General features: G+C 40.3%; 1 pseudogene across 1 annotated transcript in view; it reads left to right on the top strand.

Annotated features, from left to right (window-relative positions):
- Positions 1-2,243: 2,243 nt before the first annotated feature.
- LOC145419926 (polypeptide N-acetylgalactosaminyltransferase 17-like) overlaps positions 2,244-6,576 on the top strand; it is a 31,087-nt pseudogene continuing 26,754 nt past the window's right edge. Inside the window, exons 1-2 of the transcript XR_013901187.1 lie at positions 2,244-2,293; positions 3,049-3,207. The product of XR_013901187.1 is annotated as a polypeptide N-acetylgalactosaminyltransferase 17-like (transcript). The remainder of the gene's footprint in view (positions 2,294-3,048; positions 3,208-6,576) is intronic.

Genomic DNA, 6,576 nt, shown 5'->3' with positions numbered 1-6,576 from the left:
AATCTATGCTTACATATGTATTTTACACACAGACAATGTGAAAAATACAACACATTGCTATGGATTGATGCTGAAAGTGCTAATTGCACTAAAAAATTTAGCTGAAAAAAATAACACCAACTAAATAGATAAGCATGTCTGTTAACAAAAACCCCCAAACGCTTTACCCAACTGGGGTTTTTCAACTACCTCACTGACAGAATGAGCCCAGGTATTGCCAGTGCCACTGATGGAAATGAGCCACAGCAGCTCTTCAGCACCTACAAATGAGACCTGCCCACACCAACAAGCAAGAAGGGAGACCAGGTGGCGAGCATCGCCACACTTTCCAATCCAATAAACTACCATTGCAGTTAGTAGTAAGTGGTTGATTAGTGCAGCAACAACAAAAACACACTGAATGTCATTTTAAAATACACAAAATGTTTTATTTTACATTCTATCGAAGTTCCTGCTGGAAAGTGCTGTACTGTACAAGATGCTTCCCTCACCGCAAACTCAGGTTTACTGCTGGATAAATTTTATTTCCACATTAGTCAACTCAACAACCAAGACAGAGCACAATAGAGACAATAAGGGGGTGGCTGTAGCTCAGGCGGTAGAGCAGGTCATCTGCTGATCGGAAGATTGGTGGTTCGATTCCTGGCTTCCCCCAGTCTGCATGCCAAATATCCTTGGGCAAGATATTAACCCCAAATTGCTCTCCGATGCATCCATCGGAGTATGAATGTGTGTGAATGTTACTTAGAAAGCACCTAGAACAATGTGCTTGTGCGAATGGGTGTGAATGGGTGAATGCACAAGTTGTGTAAAGCGCTTTGAGTGCTCAGAAGAGTAGAAAAGCGCTATATAAGAACCAGTCCATTTACCAATATGTGCACTGGTCTAATGATGTTTATGGCTCCCAAAGTATCGAGTATTGAGGTCTATTGCACTGTTGACTATTTACAAAAGTATTGCACAAAAGGTATTGCACAGTGAGGTGAAGAGGCACTACAGCTTAGTTGTTCCCCCCTCCTTTGTCCTCCTGTTTCCCCTCCCTCTCCCCTCCAGAGAGGAGTTAAACAGTCTGATGGCGTGTGGGACAAAGGAGTTTTTAAGTCTGTTAGTTCTTGTCTTGGGGAGAAGCAACCTGTCACTGAACAGACTCTTCTGGTTGTTAATGGCCGTGTGCAGAGGATGCCTGGCATTGTCCATAATGTCCATCAGTTTCTTTAGTGTCCTTTTCTCTGCCACTGTCACCAGGGTGTCCAGCTTCATGCCGACCACAGAGCTAGCCTTCCTGATCAGTTTTTCCAGCCTGGATGAGTCCTTCTTTGCTGTGCTGCTCCCCCAGCACACCACAGCATAGCACTTTAAGAATCTAAAAGATAACAAAATCTGATAGGTAAAAATAACATTTTGAACCAACTAGGTGGTTCCCAAAAATCTGGCGTGCTGTGAGTCCTTAAAAAAATTGAGGAAACCGGAAAAGTAGCAGGACTAAATAACTCTGTACAGCAGATGAACTGTATCTGGAAATCATGTCCTTAAGATGTAGAAAAATATAAAGAAAAGCAAAGACTTGAAGTACCTGAGAGATGCACTGGCCCTTTAATGGATCCATCTGCTGTTTGCTGAAGCCTCATCAGAAACGGTCTCAGTGGAAGGCTGTCAGGAAGCCATTTTTAGTGAAGAGAAACAGGGAGAAAAGGCTGAGGTATGGTAAATTACACGAGAACTGGACTATATCAGTGGCAACAGGTCTTACAGCATTATGAATTCATATTTGACATTTTTGGTTCAAATAATTGTTGATATGACTCCAACAGAGGGTGTTTACATCCATCTGTAAAACACGATGAAGGCTCTGCCAGTGGTGTTGGGAATCTTGAGAAAGCTGATGGAAATATGAACCAGATATTAAGATTTTCATTAATCATGCAGTCCCAGCTGAAAAGCATCTAGTTGGAAAAGGCATATTTTTATTCATTACGACAATGATCCCAAACACACGGTGAATACAATAAACGTATACCTAGATCAGTCATGGATTGGCCTCCCCAGAGCCCAGACCTCAACATTTATTAAAGCAGTGTGTTCCGGAAAGAGAGAGTCCAGGCTATGTTCGATAGTAAAGGTGGCCATACCAAATATTGACTTTCAAGTACATTTTTGCCTTATGTACTGTATTTCCATTTATGTTTGCACGTTTCAGTGAATTGCTCTGCCTATTTCCCATTTTCCCAGCAGAATATAACGAAATGAGGATGCCTCAAGACTTTTGCAATATTGTATCAGAAGGAGAAAAAAGGTGACAAATGTCCCAGTTCTTCGTGGTTAATCTTGTTAATGTTGCCTTCTGTTTTCTAATGGTTTCCTGCCAAAAACCCTAAAAAAGTGTTCTCCAACCTCGTGAATTGAAAACACTGGATTTGTTATAGAATAACTTCTAATTAGCTATTATTTCACAGAGGAAATAAGATAATCGATAAAAGAAAAAAAGACGTGAAAAGGAGACAATAAAAGAAGCCCCTTCCTTTCCCACATGTGCTAAACTTAGAGCCAAAGCCTCACCCTGCCGCTTTCCGCTTCATTAGAGCTGTTTAAACAAAACAAGTTTAAAATAGGGTTTCTATCTGAAACAGCACATGCAGTTAAAAGGCCAATGTGGAAAATAAATCCTTGTGATTATAGTTGAACAGGAAGCAGCACTTGCTCTGCCTTTCAGCCCCATTGAACAAGACGTCAGCAGCTCTATGGAGGTAGTTTAGTCTTTTTTACAAATTCAAAATTAAATATGCGAGCACTCAAAAATTAAGGTTCACTGAGAAATGTCCTCATTTTTTAAAAAGAAAGGCATATTCCTTGTTATTTAATACAACATTCAATTGATCAGAAATGTTAGAAATCATGGTAAATGGGCTCATCAATACAAAATCATGATTGTCTTTTTAATTGTATAACTTTGTAGACTACTTTTCCCAAACCATCACTCTAGTGCTCCACTGGCACCTCGTATTACTTAATGCAAGTAGTTTACAGGTGTTGTGTCGTGTCTTTCTACAGATGTAGAAAGGTCAGCTACTCAAGAGACCTTCCCCAAATCTCCCTCATCTTCATCTTCGTCAACGAGGCTCTGTCGGTGATCCTGCGCTCAGTCCACTCAGCTGTCAATCACACACTTGCTCAAGGAGGTCATCCTGGTGGACGACAACAGCGATGACGGTCAGTATAGATTAAATATTTTCTTCAGCTAATACCAAATAAGAAGAGTGGCTTTTTCGCCCTCTGATTAGAAGATGGTTTATAGTGAGTGAAACACAGAATTTCCATCTAAAATCCACTGAGTCATCAGCAGGATTTCTACTGAAAGCAACAAAATACACATCAAATTGTCATTCAGCATCCCAGAAATAATTATCTTATACAATAAGTGTCATGTAACCTGAATATAATTATATAATTAAGTTTTATATTATTATAAAACTGAAACTAGTGAATAACCTTTGCACTGTCCTCTTCCTGCTGTGACAAAACAAATTTCCCACGTGTGGGACTAATAAAGGTTATCTTATCTTATCTTATCTTATCTTATCTTATCTTATCTTATCTTATCTTATCTTATCTTATCTTAAAAAGGTGGCGCGGTCGTTGATGCTCAGGAAGCAGTAGACCCCCGTTGGTGTTGTTTAGAGTGAGTTGGAGCTTAAAACAGCACCGCAGGGAGCTGAGTGAGAACTTTTATGTCATCTCTCTATTTGCATGTGTGCTTCTGTATTTATTTATTTATCAACTGTGTTGTTGTGGTGATGAATTTGTATGTTTTTTATGTTTGTTTTCAGCTTTTGATAGTGTAGCAGTGACAATAGTTGGCATACATTAGTGGTTATTTAGGATAGGATGAGCTAATAAGCCATCATGTCTTTGTATTTTGCTAGGAAAATGGGAAATAGATGCAGCAGTTTACTGAAACTTGCAAACATAAGATGCCAGATGCATCTCTCAGGTTGTGTGTCAGTTTTGTGTTATTTCTTAAGGACACAACTTTCAAATTCTGTTCGTCTGCTGTAGATGTTTTTATTTAAGCTGCCAGTTCTTTTGTCCTCTACTTGTTTAGTTTCTTGACATATGTCAAGTTTTTGGCTAATAGCTCTTTGGTAATCACCTTGCTGGTGTGTTATCGTTGTCATTTTTTGTGCAGGAAACAAATTGTGTATTTGTGACAAGCTGCTGGTAATGTGCCAGTAACGAATTTGTCCCTTGAGTTAGGTGCCTTTATTATGTGTGAATGATTCATAGGAACAAACAAATAAAGGACTGCACTGAAAATTATGATAAAATGATGTCCAAAGAAAAATTTGAAGGAGCTTCAGAAAGCCTGAAGAACGTGAAATAAATTACAGAATTAAAAGACAGTTCGGTTCCTTGGAAGCAAAATGTAAAGACAAAATGTTCACACATGGCTCTATGCAACTAAATAAGAGCTTTAGGATTGTCTGAAAGTATTTGTTTGGGTTTTTGCTCGTAATTATCTGCTCCACTCTATGTTCACCTGTTCCTTATTACCCGGCTGCTCTAAAGTGATTTCTGCCAATCTTTGTCAGCTCATCTGTGAGCTTGTTTCACTCATGCGCTCTGCAACAGTCCCTCATGTTATTCTCTGCTTCACAGGTTTTTTACTCATTTTCCACCCCTTGGGCTTTGTTCTCCCAATATCAGCTTTATTTAAATAAGCTTTCTTTATGGTGGTTTTGCTGATTTTCTGTATTCATTTGGAAAAGCTTACAAACCTAACACAAATAATTGGGGTATAACCCTCAATCTCATTGGGCCTGTTTGAGTGCACATATGTCAATGAACTTAAAAAGGGCTAGTATGTGCACTTTGCTAAAGAAATGCTTTGATTATATATATATACAGTGAGTATATTTTCATAGGTACAGTGGGGCAAAAAAGTATTTAGTCAACCACCGATTGTGCAAGTTCCCCCACCTAAAATGATGACAGAGGTCAGTAATTTGCACCAGAGGTACACTTCAACTGTGAGAGACAGAATGTGAAAAAAAAATCCATGAATTCACATGGTTGGATTTGTAAAGAATTTATTCGTAAATCAGGGTGGAAAATAAGTATTTGCTTGGTGTGCAAAAATCAACTGTGGGAGCAATCATCAGAAAATGGAAGACATACAAGACCACTGATAATCTCCCTCGATCTGGGGCTCCACGCAAGATCTCATCCCGTGGGGTCAAAATGATCATGAGAACGGTGAGCAAAGATCCCAGAACCACACGGGGGGACCTGGTGAATGACCTGCAGAGAGCTGGGACCAAAGTAACAAAGGTCACCATCAGTAACACACTACAACGGCAGGGAATCAAATCCCGCAGTGCCAGACGTGTTCCGCTGCTGAAGCCAGTGCATGTCCAGGCCCGTCTGAAGTTTGCCAGAGAGCACATGGATGATACAGCAGAGGATTGGGAGAATGTCATGTGGTCAGATGAAACCAAAGTAGAACTTTTTGGTATAAACTCAACTCGTTGTGTTTGGAGGAAGAAGAATACTGAGTTGCATCCCAAGAACACCATACCTACTGTGAAGCATTGGGGTGGAAACATCATGCTATGGGGCTGTTTTTCTGCCAAGGGGACAGGACGACTGATCCGTGTTAAGGACAGAATGAATGGGGCCATGTATCGTGAGATTTTGAGCCAAAACCTCCTTCCATCAGTGAGAACTTTGAAGATGAAACGAGGCTGGGTCTTCCAACATGACAATGATCCAAAACACACCACCCGGGCAACAAAGGAGTGGCTCCGTAAGAAGCATTTGAAAGTCCTGGAGTGGCCTAGCCAGTCTCCAGACCTCAACCCCATAGAAAATCTGTGGCGGGAGTTGAAAGTCCGTGTTGCTCGGCGACAGCCCCAAAACATCACTGCTCTCGAGAAGATCTGCATGGAGGAATGGGCCAAAATACCAGCTACTGTGTGTGCAAACCTGGTAAAGACCTATAGTAAACGTTTGACCTCTGTTATTGCCAACAAAGGTTATGTTACAAAGTATTGAGTTGTATTTTTGTTATTGACCAAATACTTATTATGTAGTGTGAAGCGCTTTGGGGTCCTTAGGGACTAGAAAAGCGCTATACAAATGCAGGCCATTTACCATTTAGTGCTTAGTGGGTTGCCCTTTGTGTTCTTATCATGTTGTTTCACACAACCAATACTAAGGCTTGATGTGAGGTTTATAAAGGAGTGCAGGCTGCCAGTGAGAGAAGTGAGACAAAAGAGTTGTCATACTGGGAATGGTTGCTTAAGCTCACTCTGCTGTCCTTTCATATTTATCGACATGAATTCCAATTATTGTGATTGCATGAAAATAATTATGCAAGCTAGGCATAATGTGTCAGGCTTTGATTGTTGCTGCCAGAGGGGACTCTGGAACAGCATTTTTCTTTTTTTCCTCCTTTCTTCAGTAAAGAGGGCTGCAATGGATCTGATGTTAGAGAAGCTAAGAAAAAAATACAAGCACTTTCTTTAGCATGTAGGGATTCTTCTTAAACTCGCCAACTTAGCTGCAATGGTGATATATTCT

This window comes from Astatotilapia calliptera, chromosome 14 (assembly GCF_964374335.1).
Source record: "Astatotilapia calliptera chromosome 14, fAstCal68.1, whole genome shotgun sequence".
Taxonomy (NCBI): domain Eukaryota; kingdom Metazoa; phylum Chordata; class Actinopteri; order Cichliformes; family Cichlidae; genus Astatotilapia; species Astatotilapia calliptera.
Note: the sequence above shows the minus strand (reverse complement) of the source record. Positions and strands in the feature narration are given on the sequence as shown.